Here is a 15,607-nt window from a genome sequence, read left to right as displayed (position 1 = left end):
AATCTCATCAAGATTTGTAGGCATTTTCTTTCATAGGCCATTCTGATTTGTAGCTCTTTCTTTTCACAGCAGTATTAAATACCAAACCTTCTCTGATATGGAAGTTCATTAGAGATATGTCTTTGATGGCAGCCCTTTCCTGGCTTCAGTTTCAAATACCTTGATGTAAAGCTTAAGAAGCCATTGTGTTGTAAGCCCTCCTTGATGTGCCTTATTTAGATCTGCATAGTAAATCAAGGAAAGTAAATAACAAGGCAGCAGATGGAAGCATGGAGATAAGACCAGTGAACAATTGTATTTGTATTTTGTTATGATGTTGACAGGAGCTAAAATTCACTAATCTAGTTCAACTGATCTGCATTTCAAAGAAATCTCATTTAGCAGCAACTTGAAGGTTTGTAGGATAAAGTTCTTTTATTGCAGCTTTTATTGCATTCTTTGCTAATTTATCTGGTCAAGATTTAGCCTTGCTTACTTAAAGCTGCAAGCGTGTTACAAGGAGTCTTAAATACTATGAAAGCATTAATGTCTAGACCATGAACTGAAGGTAATTACATATCCAGCCTTGAATAGGGTACATTTAGAAAATACTGTTGTCCAAACTCAATTGTCAGGGCAATATAGATAAGGTGGGTTTTTTTTTTTTTTTTTTCCCCATCTCTCCTGCCTATTTGCTCTGAGATTTTTTTCTGCATCATAAACAAGCTAATAAACAATCATCAACTACTCAGAACTTATTAAAAAAATAAGTATAAGTACATCTCCTTTAAGTATGAATCCATTGATGCTGATACTGGTTATGCCTTTTTGAGAATGGAAAATTATTCATTTTATAGTTTTGATACCCTTATTTGACTCTACAGTCATAAACGTGTAAATATGTAAGTGAAATGGTTAATGTGAACTTTAAAGCATAGTCTATGGACAACTTGTACAAAGAATATTGGTATATTCTACTTTTGATTAAATATATTATTTAATGGAAATTAGTATTTTGAAATGTGTTCAAAGAAATTAAATACTATATGTGTATATTTATATATAAACTAAATAGTGAGTAAATTTGGATTTTCAAAAGAAAAGACTGCTGGATTTAGGACAATTATCCTGAGGTAAAATCCTGTCTCTGCCATACCCTCTGAGATTCTGGGGAAACTACTTCTGTGAATTTCTTCTGTAAATGTTGGGGGTTGAACCAGAGGCTCACAGAGTCTTCCCAGTTAGAAGATCCTTATCATTCATTGACAGTCTACTTTATGTCAGGTACCAATCTTGACCCAAAGATTATGTAGATAAGTTTTTTTTCCATAAAATAACTCATGTAAATATTCCATTTTCTAAAATTGGCTGCTAATACAGTTATTAATAGAATATAGAAAATGACTTAGTACTCCTCTTCCTGACTCTTAACAACCACTTGGATGACCGTATATATATTGGGTATTGTAAACCAAAAATAAAATTATAAGACCCCCAACTGACTGATGGACCCACCTCTCATCCAGGAAGGACATTCCAAAGTAAACCTGAACATCTAGTTCAGGCCATGATGGGAAGGGGGATCAGACATGCCTCATTATATCCTCCTCCTCTGGAATTCAGGCACAGCTGTTCAGCATTAACATTAAAACAGCGATCTTAAGACTGACAAAACAGACTGTGTAGCAATAAGACACCAAATTCCAACATGACTCTAGTATAGCATCACATGACAGATAGCAGACCCTCAAAAAATTAAAGTATTTTACCCCAAAATATATTTCTTTGACATATTTTGAAATGGCCCTGGAAAGCTATCTCTTGTGGGGAAAAGCTACATTCTATAGGGAATCCCCTTCCCTTTTCAGGTCTTTTCCCTGATGCAGGAGAGAATTAGCGAGGAATCTGGCACCGTTTTAGGTCTGATAATGTTAGCAGTGGAAATTACCTGTGTCATGTGCCACCGAAGTATGTTAGCAGCAGCAAATCTGTATGGGTCTGCAGCAACCTCAGTTCTTACCTCCTCAGAAGAAAGAATTGAGGGGCATAAGGCAGAAGGAGAGACAGAGCAAGTTTTAGAGCAGGAGTCAAAGTTTATTGAAAGTTTTAGAGCAGGAATGAAAGGAAGTACACATAGAAGAGGGCCAAGTGGGTGACTTGAGAGGTCAAATGTGTGGTTTGACCTTTTGACTTGGAGTTTTGTATGTCAGCATGTTTCTGGGGGTTTACATCTCTTCTCCCCTGACTCTTCCCTTGTCGTGGGCTGTCTGCATGCACAGTGGCTTGCTAACACTTGGGAGGGGAGCATGTGCAGTGTGTTTACTGAGGTTATACACATGTTCACTTGAGGCGTTCTTCCCTTACCAGTCTGAGTGTTACTACAAGGTCATACACCAGTTAACCTGTGCCATTTTGCCTCTTAATGCGCATGCCTCCTCCCACTCACCCAGCTCCTGAGATATTTTCCGGAAGCTGCTGATCACCAGTTTTAGGTTTTTCTATCAGGAGACTGCATTTTCCTGGCGCTGGCTGCGACCAGTTATTATTTTGGAAAGACAGTTAACAATAACTTGAAATGTTACTGGTTGCTTGACATTTCTGGTGTGTGTGCCTGTGGGAGGGGAGCTCTCTCCTTCTCTGCTCATGTCTGACTAGCTACCCACTGTAACAATAAGAGCTCTGAAGCCAGCTACCTGGAGACTTCATCTGCATGATAAAAGATTGGGTTTCACAGCCCCTTATCTCAACCCAGATATTCCTTTCTATTGATTCTAGTTCTTTAGATAATAACTCTTTCAACCAATTGCCGATGAGAAAATCTTTGCAACCACCTATGACCTGGAGACCCACTCCCACTTTGAGTTGTTCCACCTTTCAAGACCAAACCATTGTATATCTTACATGTATTGATTGATGCCTTATGTCTCCCTCAAATGTATAAAACCAAGCAAAGGTCAACAACTTGGGCACATATTCTCAGGATCTCCTGGGGTTGAGTCACAGGTCATGGTACTCATATTTGGCTGAGAAAAAATTTCTTCCAATATTTTTCAAACTTGACTTTTAGTTGACAGTATGCTAGTTTTAATCTTACTTTTCATATTGTATGTAGTGGGCCTTAGGAAAGAGATTTATCATATCATTTAAAAGAAATTGTAACATGATTTTCATGAAAAACAATCTTAAATTTTAATGTTGACTTAGAACTTTAAATAAGTTATTTAAAACCACGTGTTTTATTTGACAATTTCAGTATAGATTTTCTAGTAAGTTTTTTATAAAAGCCAATGACTTGGTTGGCATGAGACATATTTTTGAAAGATGTATTTATTTGGAAATAATGGCAGTTATAATTATTTCTTGCAATTGATGAAGATAAAAGATTAGGAAGGACTTAACTGTCTTTCTTTGAGTTATACTATAGCTCTGCCTCTATCTTCCATACCATTCCTTGTCAAAAGACTCAGTAATTTCTTTGTGATAAAGCTACATTGTTAAGAAAGACACAGATGAATAATACATTCTCCATTTTCAAATAATTTTAAATTAAATGTTAGAAATCAGGTATGTGGACAAATGTATTACATAGTAGATTATGTGGACAGTTTTTAGAGGGGAGCTGTAGAGAAAATGCTATTTGAGTAGCTTATTCCTGGCTAAGAGAATAGGGGAGGAGTTCATGGAGTTAATGGTAATTAAATTGAGGCTTGAAAGGTATAGTAACATTTGGACAAATAGAATTTGAGAAAATAGAGACATCCTAAGTGGAGCAAATTTAGACTCTAAAAAAAATCAAAGCAAATATCTAATAGTTCAGTTTGATTCTAGAATGTAGAAATAAGTGAAACAAAGTAAAGGAGAGGCAAATTCAGTCCTAAGAATGAAGGGTCTTAGGTTTTAGGCTAATAAGTTTTATTTGGTATGTATTGAGGAGCCCCTCCCTGTCCTAGTTGATGCACTTGTAGGAAGAGGCACCAGGGAAATATATGCATGATTTGAAGTCACATATATTAAATTTAATAAATATTAAATGTGTTCCCCCACCTCCCCCTATGCCAGTCTAACATACTATAAAAACATGTTATATATTTGCAAAGGGTGGGTCTGATATATTCTATAAAGATAATGATGAGACGGATATTTGAAGACATTTGGTGGATGTGAGAGATATGAATTTGAAATTGTTATTGGAGTAAAGGGGAAAAACTGTCATTATAATAGTAGGTAGAAGAGAGACTGCTTTTAAGATGCTTTCTAGAGACACTTAGTATGCTTTGGCATATATTTAAGAAACAACAATATTTAAAAAAACAAACAAGAAGGCTTGAGATGGAAATGAAAATAATCAGTCATTATTAATTTGAATAAGAGTCAGAATCAGAATATTCAAATGAAGATACTTAAGAGTCAGTGGAAGACAGCTGAGCAAAAGAGGATGGAAAATTGCATTTACTGGATGTTTTAAACTGCTAAAAGTAAATAGCAAATATTTTGTCAAAATGTAAGTGTGTTGTATAGCAAAATGTATTTACTGATTGTTCAATATTCAAACCAGACTTTTATGTGGAAACCATGTTGTACTTGGTTGTCAGGTCTCAGGCTAGCCCATCCATTTAGCCTTCATGTTAAAAAAGAAAGGAGTGGTCCATGTCCTTTACAGAGCTTGCAAGTATTATTTGTTTTTTTAAAATATGAAATTAGTTGTTAAATCTTAAAAATTGGACGCTGTCTCACTCTCTCTCTCATGCACACACATAATGATTTACCAGTCTGTCTTGAAAATTCTGATTTGGCAAGACTAAACCTACATTCTTACAAAGCAGTAATGGCGGTAAATTTATGGGGCTTAAAAAAAAACACCTCGGGCCGGGCGCGGTGGCTCACACCTGTAATCCCAGCACTTTGGGAGGCCGAGACGGGCGGATCACGAGGTCAGGAGATCGAGACCATCCTGGCTAACACGGTGAAACCCCGTCTCTACTAAAAATACAAAAAATTAGCCGGGTGCGGTGGCGGGCGCCTGTAGTCCCAGCTACTCGGGAGGCTGAGGCAGGAGAATGGCCTAAACCTGGGAGGCGGAGCTTGCAGTGAGCCGAGATCACGCCACTGCACTCCAGCCTGGGCAACCGAGCAAAACTCTGTCTCAAAAAAACAAACAAACAAAAAAAAATAAAAGAAAAAAACACCACCTCTTCAGAGACTTTGCCATAGTAGCATGAAACTTTATCCTGCACCTAGCCTAATTAATATTTTTGTCTTTAGGTATTTTATTTTGTGACCCTCATGATGTATGTGATGTTTATCATATTATTCTTTCTGGTGATTGTTGCCTTGAAACCTAACGACTACTTGCAAAAATTTTTGTAGGTGAAATAAGTTGGTATTACAAATGAGAGACCAGTAACTGATCACTTATTCTAGTGGGTTTGGATTCACTCCGTTTTATGTTGCCTTGGAATTTTCTGCAGATGTTCACTCCTTCCGTAACTGTTGGTTGCTTCCTTGGTCTGGGAACAATACTATCAGATTTACATTCAGAAAAACAAGAAACAAAAAAAACTTAGTTTGGGCGTGTAGTATGTATTCAAGAGAGTTAAGACTGAAGGATAAAGGACCAGATAGGAGATTATATAACTAGTAGGTACTTTGATTGTGAAGGTTAGGGGAGGGTTGTGGACTGGATATATACGTTCGAGAATCATTTGCAACAAGTAGTTGTTGATTCAAGAAATAGAATACAAATTGGGGCTAGAATGGTATCTTGAGAAAACTGACATGGAAAAGGCACATGCAGGAATAGTAACCAACAAGACTGAAAAAGCAGGGTTGAGAGCTAGGAGAGAAATTAAGAGTGGTATCATGCAAAGCAAAGGAAGAGTTTTGAGAAGGAAAGAGTAAACAATAAGCTAAGTGAAGCAGAGGAGTTAAGCAAACTAAGAATTAAGAAGTAACATTGGATTTTTCAGCTAGGTTATTCCTGTCCTGATAATAAAATATTTAGTTTCAAGGATGTAAAGATTTGCTAAACTCTGGGACGGTCTATGTGAATTTATTAATGTTGAAAGAATGGAATCTCGTTCGTTCTAATTCCAACCAAATATTTTTTTCATGTAACAGCATCATGGAAAGTAACAAAAAAGAAAAAAAACCCAGTAATCTGTTTATGAAAAGAAATAAATGATAAATGAATAATACACTAAGGATACTTTGAATGAATATGTAAAATTACCATCCAAACTGGGACACTTTTGAGAGTGAAAGGGATAGTTGTTAATAATTACAATAGGTATGAACCACATCTGTCCCAGCTAATCCAGGACTAATGGTCACTGGAATTATAGTTCACATTTATTCAGTTCTTAGCTATTGTAGGAGCCAAAGGGGCAAGTTACCCTTGGCCTTCTGAAGGTTCACCAAAAAATCAACCTGCAAACGACAGATTAATTGGAAACAGGCATACAAATTTATTTAACATGCATACATAGGAGCCTTCAGCATGAAGATCCAAAGATACCGGGGAAGTTCTCTATTTTTATGCAAAGGCTCAACAAAGTCTGGACAGCTATGTAGAAATATTGGAGGAAAAGGGTGTGATTTAATGCTGATAGACTGAGTGAAGAACTCCAGCAAGGCCTGTCTGTCTAGATTCTTCCTGGCCTCTGAGCATGCATTCCTTCCTGGTATGGGGCAGGACTTTCTGGGGATCTGAAGACTTACAGTCAAATAGGATAAGTCTTAACAGCAAGTTATTGCACAGAAAGGTAAGGGAAAATTAGAGTAATATTTTTAGGTTTTGACTAGCTTTGGGGAAAGGGGGCTCTGATTTCTAGCACTTCCCTTGCGGAGGCAGGATTCTAGTTTCTGTGGCTAGCCTCCGAGGAAAATGGGACTGAGAGACAGGAGTGCAGAAGATCAGAGACAAACTTTGCTTTCTGAGGCTACTTCTGAGACCTTCATTTTGGGATATTGCTTTCTGAGCCCCAATACTACCAGACAATAAGAAGAGTTCTTTATTGGTTTATCTCATGACTAGTTTTAGTTGACATTTGTAATTCTTTCTTTGTATATGGTGAATTCATTGACATATATACTCTACATAATTTTGGTGACTTGTTTATTTAAAAAAAAAGGTGCCCACTATATACCGAGCTCTGTCCTAAGGTATGGGAAATGAAGATGATTAATACATAGTTCTAGTTGTTAATGATCTACCAGCATACTTGTGATAATCTGCAAATTAAATTTTAATGTATTATAGTAAAGTGTCATGTTGATAGTGTGGTTTGTGAAGACCTCAACTAGTATTTTAGTACATTATATACTATAATTTTTAGAATTAAGATTATAGTGTATTTGAATTCTATAAGAAAGAGTTTGTTTTAAAAAGTTTTCTCAAGAGAAAAGAAAAAGTACAGCTAGTTGTACGTATAAGTGGGATTTTCTCTATCATAAAAAGTATATTTCTGTGTGTGTGTGTGTGTGTGTGTGAATAGTTCAATTCTTTATCACAAAGGGATGCATTTCCATATTGATAATGTAATTGTAGCCACACTAAAGCTATATCCTGTGAAGAAGAGTCTGGCATACTCCTCTGACACATCTGGTAGATATGGATGACATTAATTAGCATATGTATTGCTATAAATGACATGTCAGTTCAGGACGACAAAAAGTATTTGTTATTGATGTCAATCATTTATCCTTTGTCAGTTCAAAAAGCTTCCCTAAAGGAATGTGCATTGATCTGCACTGACCCAAAATACTGCAAAACCATTTCTGTGTTCTGGAAACTAAAGCAGAACTACCTGTGCTTGAACTGCCATGTGGATATATTCATCTAGAAAGTGCCTGTTGATAAGTTTCAGTACTAAGGCTTTCAAATTTGGCCAAGATTAGTTGAATCTTTAGAAAAGAAAACAAAACACCTACTCTAATCTCAAAGTCTAGTCTTCAGTGGATATAGCTTTAATCTTTGGTAATGAAATTTATGTTTTTATTTCACCTTGAAATAATTTTGAAATATTCCAGGTAAATAATTGCAAATATCATTTACATTGGTTAAAAACAAGAAAATTGCACAAGTATCAATTCATGATCAGATGATGGTTTAAAGAGGTGCCCTTTTGCCCACATATATTTTACTTTTTGTATTTTAGCTATTCTGATATAGATGTTTTTTGGCTTCATTTTACTATTTTCTCACAATAGTTTTGTTTTTTTAAATAAATACCACCAGTATATTGTGTTAAGTTTATGAGCAAAAACTAACTTTAAAGTGCTATCATACACATTTCCCCTAAACGCATACGTGTGTGGGTGTGTATGTATGTATATAATTTTGCTTTAAATGTTCCCCCTGAATTCCAGTTTATTATTTAGTGGAAGGGAATACTAGTGATTTTAAGATAAGGCAAGGGAGTATGATCCAGGTAATGGCACATGTTGAAGACATTTATCTTTTTTTTTTTTTTTTTGAGACAGGGTCTCACTCTGTTGCCCAGGCTGGAGTGCAGTAAGTAGCATGATCTCAATCTCGGCTCACTACAGCCTTTGCCTACTGGGTTCATGCAATTCTCGTGCCTCAGCCTCCTGAGTAGCTGACATTACAGGCGCATGTCACCATGCCTGGCTAATTTTTGTATTTTCAGTAGAGACGGGGTTTCACTATGTTGGTGAAACCAGGCTAGTCTTGAACTCCTGAGCTCAAGTGATCTGCCTATCTTGGCCTCCCAAAGTGCTGGGATTACAGGCGTGAGTCACCATGCCTGGCCGAAGATATTTATATTAATTCTTAAATTTAATGAGGCAGAAAATACCCATTATTGGAAACTTAGGTTTTTATAAAATTTGAATATAGAGCAAGTTCTCTTAAATTTATGAATGTTCATCTCACCAAAGGTCTGATATTCATATATCACATTTCTGTGTTCTTGTAAAGAAAGGTGGGATATGTTGCATTTTTACATCTTATAAATTTGTTTGAGAATTAAGATGAAACCAGATTTAGAACATACCCAGTTAAATAGTCTAAGATGTACAATATACCTTGCTTCCGTAGCAGTTTCCCAACCTTTATACCATTAAAAAAAATCTCATTCCAGATTTCTTGCTGTCTTACAGACCCTGTACTCTTTTTTGTCTGTTTCATGTTCTTAAAATCGTCTTTTTTATTATTCCATTAAAATTTTTTAAAAAATATTTTCCTTTACACTTTTCTAATCATCCTGTAATTCTTCAGCCCTAAGACATTAAAAAACTGAGTAAAAGTATCTGATACCTAATCGTCTTTGCCAGCCCATTCAAACTTATGGATTTGCAAAATTATGTTAAAGTCTTTAAAAAATACATTTGAGTAGGCTTTTGTAGTCATTTAGATTTTTAATATTAATTTTCTCCTGCTATGCTGCTTAGCCATAAAAATGAGAAAGAAGATAGATGTGGGTTTCTTTTAGTGGTGTTAATTTAAATACTAGATTTATTTATTATAATGTTTAACAAGGCAATTTTTATATTTCTGTTCACCTCATATCCAACAGGGGAAGCTTCAGCCCCCCAGTACAGTAAGAAAAAAAAAACTGATGCATTTTTGTAATAATTGATTAAAAGTATAATTTCCCTCTAGATCAAACAAATGATAGAAGTCTGTTGAAGCTTTGTCCTGACCTATCCTGGAAGTAGAAGAATACTCTGGAGAAGGGAGCATTGTAAGCACAAAGAATAAGATTCCTCAATCCTGAGAGAGAGAATTAAAGTCTAACTCTCCAAATGTAAGTTGTCTGTATTCTACATATTTTTCATCCCTCAGTTTTTATTGCTATTTAGGTTTTAGTAGAAATAATGTGTTCACAATATTGTTTGGATTTTTTTCCTCTACAAAATATGCAGGTGTTTTGGTTGTAACTTCTAAATTTTGATTTGTGTCAATACTTACTAACATAATATAAAGTGATACCTTATAATAATAATATTTAATGTAAAATAGATTAATATTAATTGTATTTTCTGGTGGAGAGCTGTTGAGAATTTTGAGTATTCTGATGAAAAGAAGGAAATTTCCTTTGATATAGTATCTGCAGTTTTGCCATTATAATCTGTTTTTGCTCTAAACTTTGTTTTTTTTTTTCTTTTTTATTTCTTCATGTCTGAGAATAAGACTATCTTAATATGTCTGCTTGAATCTACCACCTGGTAAAAGATACATTAATTTCTTTATTCCCTCAGCATGGTGAAATTTAATTGGACTGAATTTGTATCCATAATCTGCTACACAAATGTATCAATTTTGTTGGCTCAGTGTACTGGAAAGACTGATTCCCTATCTGTTAGGAAAAACTTAAAAGATACGTATTAATGATTATATAGAAACACAGAATTTTGTTGCTGTTCAGAAGTTGGTAGACAGAAGGAGGACTGAAGCTAAATACTTGCCTTAGGACAATTACTTAGGAAGAAATCCCTTGTTCTACGTGACGACCTTTTTTTTTTTTTTGAGATGGAGTCTCGCTCTGTCACCAGGCTGGAGTGGAGTAGTGCGATCTCGGCTCACTGCAACCTCCGCCTCCTGGATTCAGGTGATTCTCCTGCCTCAGACTCCCCGAGTAGCTGGGACTACAGGCCTGCGCCACCACACCCAGCTAACTTTTGTATTTTTAGTAGAGACGGGGTTTCACCGTGTTGGCCAGGATGGTCTCGATCTCTTGACCTAGTGATCTGCCCACCTCAGCCACCCAAACTGCTGGTATTACAGGCATAAGCCACGTGCCTGGCCCAAAACATTTGAAAATAATTGAACTAGATAGAAAAACCTTGAAGAAATACTACAAAACTTATCATTCTTTTCACTAACATGAAACAACTTTTCTTATTGAAAAGCATGATGAAACTTTAAAAGCCTATTTAAATTTGGTGGGTCAGTAGTGTGCTCCCATTCATGGTTTGAGGCTGATGAAGAATTGGAAAATAATGCCGTTCACAGAAAAATCTTGGTGACTCTCTGCTCTACAGAAATATAATGAACAAATTATATCACAGATTATAATGGCTGAACTACAGAAATACAAAGTTGAGTGGAAAACCTCTACCCCCCCAAAATTATACAGTATGTTTAATTTATATATATATATAAATTGGAACTTACATATATATAAATTGAAACATATACATATATATAATTCCAAAGTAAACTTTAGTGTTTGGGGATGCAACAAGTGAAGATAACAAAATTGGAATAATAGTTAAATTGTAGGTAGGTGGTAAATTGAGATGGAGGTTCCAGAATTTTCTGGTATGTTGGAAATGTTCTGTTTGTTCACCTGATAGTTGCATGGAGGTTTGTTTTATGAAAATCTGTTGGTGAGAAACTGGATGCTTTTCTGCTAAGGTCAGGGACAAGGCAACGATGTTCCTTCTCACCACTCCTATTCCACATTATACTGGAAGTCCTAGCTAGGGCAAGAAGACAAAAAAAGGGAACAAGAGACATTCTGATTGGGAAGGAAGAAATAAAACTGTTGATTTGCAAGTGCCATGATTGTCTATGTAGAAAATCCCATATAATCAATAACGACATAAACTCCTGAAACTAGTGAGTGATTAGTGTTAACACAAGGTTAATATACAAAAGTCAATTGCTTTCTCAGATGCCAGCAATGAACAATTGGGGTTTTAAATTAATAATACAATACTATTTATATTAACAGCAAAAATATAAATACTTAGGTATAAATCTAATAAAATATGTATAAGATAAATATTAGGGAAACAATAAAACTCTGATGAAAGAAAATCAAAGAAGATCTAAATAAATGGAGAGATAGTCCCTGTTCATGGATAGATGGATTCAGTACTTAGATGTCACTTCTTCCTAAGTTGATATGTATATTCAACACAATCCCGGTCAAAATCCCAGCAAGTTATTTTGTGGATATTAACAAACTAATTCATGAGTTTATTCGGAAAGGAAGAGTCCCATGTTAGCCAAATAATATTGAGGAAGGAAAAGAAAATCAGAGGACTGACAGTCCCCAACTTTAAGACTTAGTATAAAGCTAAGTAATGAAGACAATAGGGTATTGTTGAAAGAACATAGATAGATCATTGAAACAGAGTAGAAAACTCAGAAATGGACCCACAGAAATATAGTCAATTCATCTTTAACAAAGGAGCAAAGGCAATTCAAGGAAGAAAGGACAGTCTTTTCAACAAATAGTGCTTAAACGACTGGACATTTATGTGTTAAAAAAGTTAATCTAGAGAGACCTTATACCTTTCATGAAAGTGAACTCAAAATGGATCACAAAGCTAAATATAAAACAAAAAACTATGACTTCTAGAAGATAACATAGAGGAAAATGTAAGTAACCTTGGGTTTGCTGATGACTTTTTAGATAGATCAAAAATATGATCCGTGAAAAAAAATAATAAGTTAGATTTCATCAAAATTAAAAATTTCTGTTTTGAGGAAAGCTACTGTTAAGAGAATGAAAAGATAAGCCACACACTGGGAGAAAATATTTGTGAAACAGGTATCTGATAAATGATTTGTATCTAAAATATACTACGAAGAGCTCTTACAAATAATAAGAAAACATATGACCAGGTGCAGTGGCTCATGCCTGTAATCCCAGCACTTTGGGAGTTCCAAGCTGGGCAGATCGCTAGGTCAGGAGATCAAGACCATCCTGGCTAACATTGTGAATCCTCATCTCTACTGAAAATACAAAAAATTAGCCAGGCATGGTGGCATGCACCTGTAGTCCCACCTACTCAGGAGACTGAGGCAGGAGAATTGCTTGAACCCGGGAGGCGGAGGTTGTAGTGAACCAAGATTGCACCACTGCACTACTGCCTGGGTGACAGAGTGAGATTCCATCTCAAAAATAAATAAATAAATAAAATAAGAAAACATATAACTCAATTAAAAATTGGGCAATAGCTCTAAACATACACCTAACTAAAGAAGATTTACATATGGCGAGTAAGCATATGAAAAGACGCTCAATATTGTATGTCATTAGATAATTGCAAATTAAAACATTGAGGTACCAGTACAGACTTACTAGAATGACAAAAATCCAAAACACTGATAACACCAAATGATGGTAAGGATGTGGAGCAATGGGAATTCTCACTCATCGCTGGTGGAATGCAAAGTCATACAGCCACTTTGAAAGACAGTTTGGTACTTTCTTACAAAGCTAAACGTAGTCTTACTATGTGATCCAGCAGTGACACTCCAAAGTATGAAATGAGTTGAACTCCAAATGAGCTGAAAACGTAACTCCACACAAAAACTTGCACAAGAACATTTATAACACACAGCTTTAGGGTATTGGTTAAGCATCCCAGATGTCTTTCGATAGGCTAATGGATAAACAAACTGTGATACATCCAGAAAAGGGAATATTGTTCAGTAATAAAAAGAACTACCAAACCACAAAAAGACATGGAAGAACCTTAAATGCGTACTGCTAAGTGAGTGAAGCTATATGAAAAGGCTGCATACTGTATGTTTCCAACCACAGGCATATGCTATTTTGTGGTGGTTCACTTTGTTGTGCTTTGCAGAAACTATGTTGTTTTACAAATTGAAGGTTTGTGGCAACCCTGAGTTGAGCAAGTCTATTGGTGCCACTGATATGCTTTGGCTCTGTGTCACCACCCAAATCTCATCTCACAGCTCCCATAATTCCCATGTGTTATGGGAGGGACCCAGTGGGAGATAATTGAATCATGGGGCCAGGTCTTTCCTGTGCTGTTCTCGTGATGGTGAATAAGTCTCAGGAGATCTGATGGTTTTAAAAATGAGTTTGGGCTGGGCACAGTGGCTCAGGCCTGTAATCCCAGCACTTTGGGAGGCTGAGGCAGGCAGATCAGGAGGTCAGAAGATTCAGACCATCCTTGCTAACATGGTGAAACCCTGTCTCTACTAAAAAATACAAAAAATTAGCTGGGTCTGGTGGCAGGCGCCTGTAGTCCCAGCTACTCGGGAGGCTGAGGCAGGAGAACGGCATGAACCCAGGAGGCAGAGCTTGCAGTGAGCAGAGATTGCACCACTGCACTGCAGCCTGGGTGAAAGAGCAAGACTCCATCTCAAAAAACAAAACAAAACAAAAAAAGAAAACAAAAAAAACATGAGAGTTTGCCTGCACAAGCTTTCTCTTTGCATGCTGCCATCCATGTAAGACATGACTTGCTTCTCCTCACCTTCCACTATGATTGTGAGGCCTCTCCAGCCACGTGGAACCGTGAGTTTATTAAACTGTTTTCCTGTATAAATTACCCAGTCTTGACTATGTCTTTATGAGCAGTGTGAAAATGGACTAATACAGTAAATTGGTGTCAATAGAGTGGGGCATTGCTGAAAAGTTACACAAAAATGTGGAAGTTATTTTGGAATTGGATAACAGGCAGAGGTTGGAACAGTTCGGAGGGCTCAGAAGAAGACAGGAAAACATGGGAAAGTTTTGAACTTCCTAAAGACTTGTTGAATGGCTTTGCCCAAAATGCTGATAGCGATATGGATGATAAAGTCTAGGCTGAGGTAGTCTCAGATGGAAATGAAGAACTTGTCGGGAACTGGGGCAAAGGTGACTTTTGTTATGTTTTAGCAAAGAGAATGGTGGCATTTTGTCCGTGCCCTAGAGATTTTTGGAAATTTGAACTTGAGAGAGATGATTTAAGATATGTAGCAGAAGAAATTTCTAAGCAGCAAAGCATTCAAGAGGTAACTTGGGTGCTGTTAAAGGCATTCAGTTTCATAAGGGAAGCAGAGCATAAAAGTTTGGAAAATTTGCAGCCTGACAATACCATAGAAAAGAAAATCCCATTTTCTGAGAAGAAATTCAAGCCTACTGGAGAAATTTGCATACATAATGAGGAGCTGAATGTGAATCCCCAAGACAATGGGGAAAATATCTCTGTGGCATGTCAGAGGTCTTCATGGCATCCCCTCCCCCTAGGCCAGGAAACCTAAGAGGAAAAAGTTGTTTTATGGACTGGCTCAGGGTCCCCATGCTGAGTGTAGCCTAGGGACTTGGTGCTCTGCATCCCAGCCACTCCAGCCATGGCTGAAAGGGACCAATATGGAGCTAGGGCTGTGACTTCCGTGGGTTCAAGCCTCAAGCTTTGGCAGCTTCCATGTAGTGTTGAGCCTGCAGGTACACAGAAGTCAAGAACTGGGGTTTGGGAGCCTCCGCCTAGATTTCAGAGGATGTGTGGAAATACCTGCAAAGGCAGAGTTTGCTGCAGGGGTGGGTCCTAATGGGAAATCACTGCTAGGGCAGTGCAGAAGGGAAATGTGGAGTCAGAGCCCCCACACAGAGTCCCTACTGGTGTGCTGCCTAGTGGAGCTGTGAGAAGAGGGCCGCCGTCCTCCAGACCCCAGAATAATAGATCCACAGACAGCTTGCACCATGTGCCTGGAAAAGCCACAGACAGTTCCAGCCGGTGAAAGCAGCTGGGAGGGAGGCCATGCCCTGCAAAGCCACAGGGGCAGAGCTGCCCAAGACCATGGGAACCCACCTCTTGCATCAGCATGACCTGGATGTGAGACTTGGAGTTAAAGGAGATCATTTTGGAGCTTTAAAATTTGACTGCCCTGCTGGATTTCAGAATTGCATGGGCCCTG

At 37.1% G+C, this 15,607-nt stretch overlaps 1 protein-coding gene across 1 annotated transcript in view; it reads left to right on the top strand.

Moving 5' to 3' along the window:
- FOXP2 (forkhead box P2) overlaps window positions 1-15,607 on the top strand; it is a 596,683-nt gene that overhangs the window by 68,852 nt on the left and 512,224 nt on the right. Inside the window, exon 2 of the mRNA XM_031664851.1 lies at window positions 9,602-9,746. The gene's annotated coding sequence lies outside the window, so the exon portion shown is untranslated. The remainder of the gene's footprint in view (window positions 1-9,601; window positions 9,747-15,607) is intronic.

This window comes from Papio anubis, chromosome 4, assembly GCF_008728515.1.
Source record: "Papio anubis isolate 15944 chromosome 4, Panubis1.0, whole genome shotgun sequence".
NCBI lineage: Eukaryota > Metazoa > Chordata > Mammalia > Primates > Cercopithecidae > Papio > Papio anubis.
This window is presented reverse-complemented; position numbering and strand designations above follow the sequence as displayed.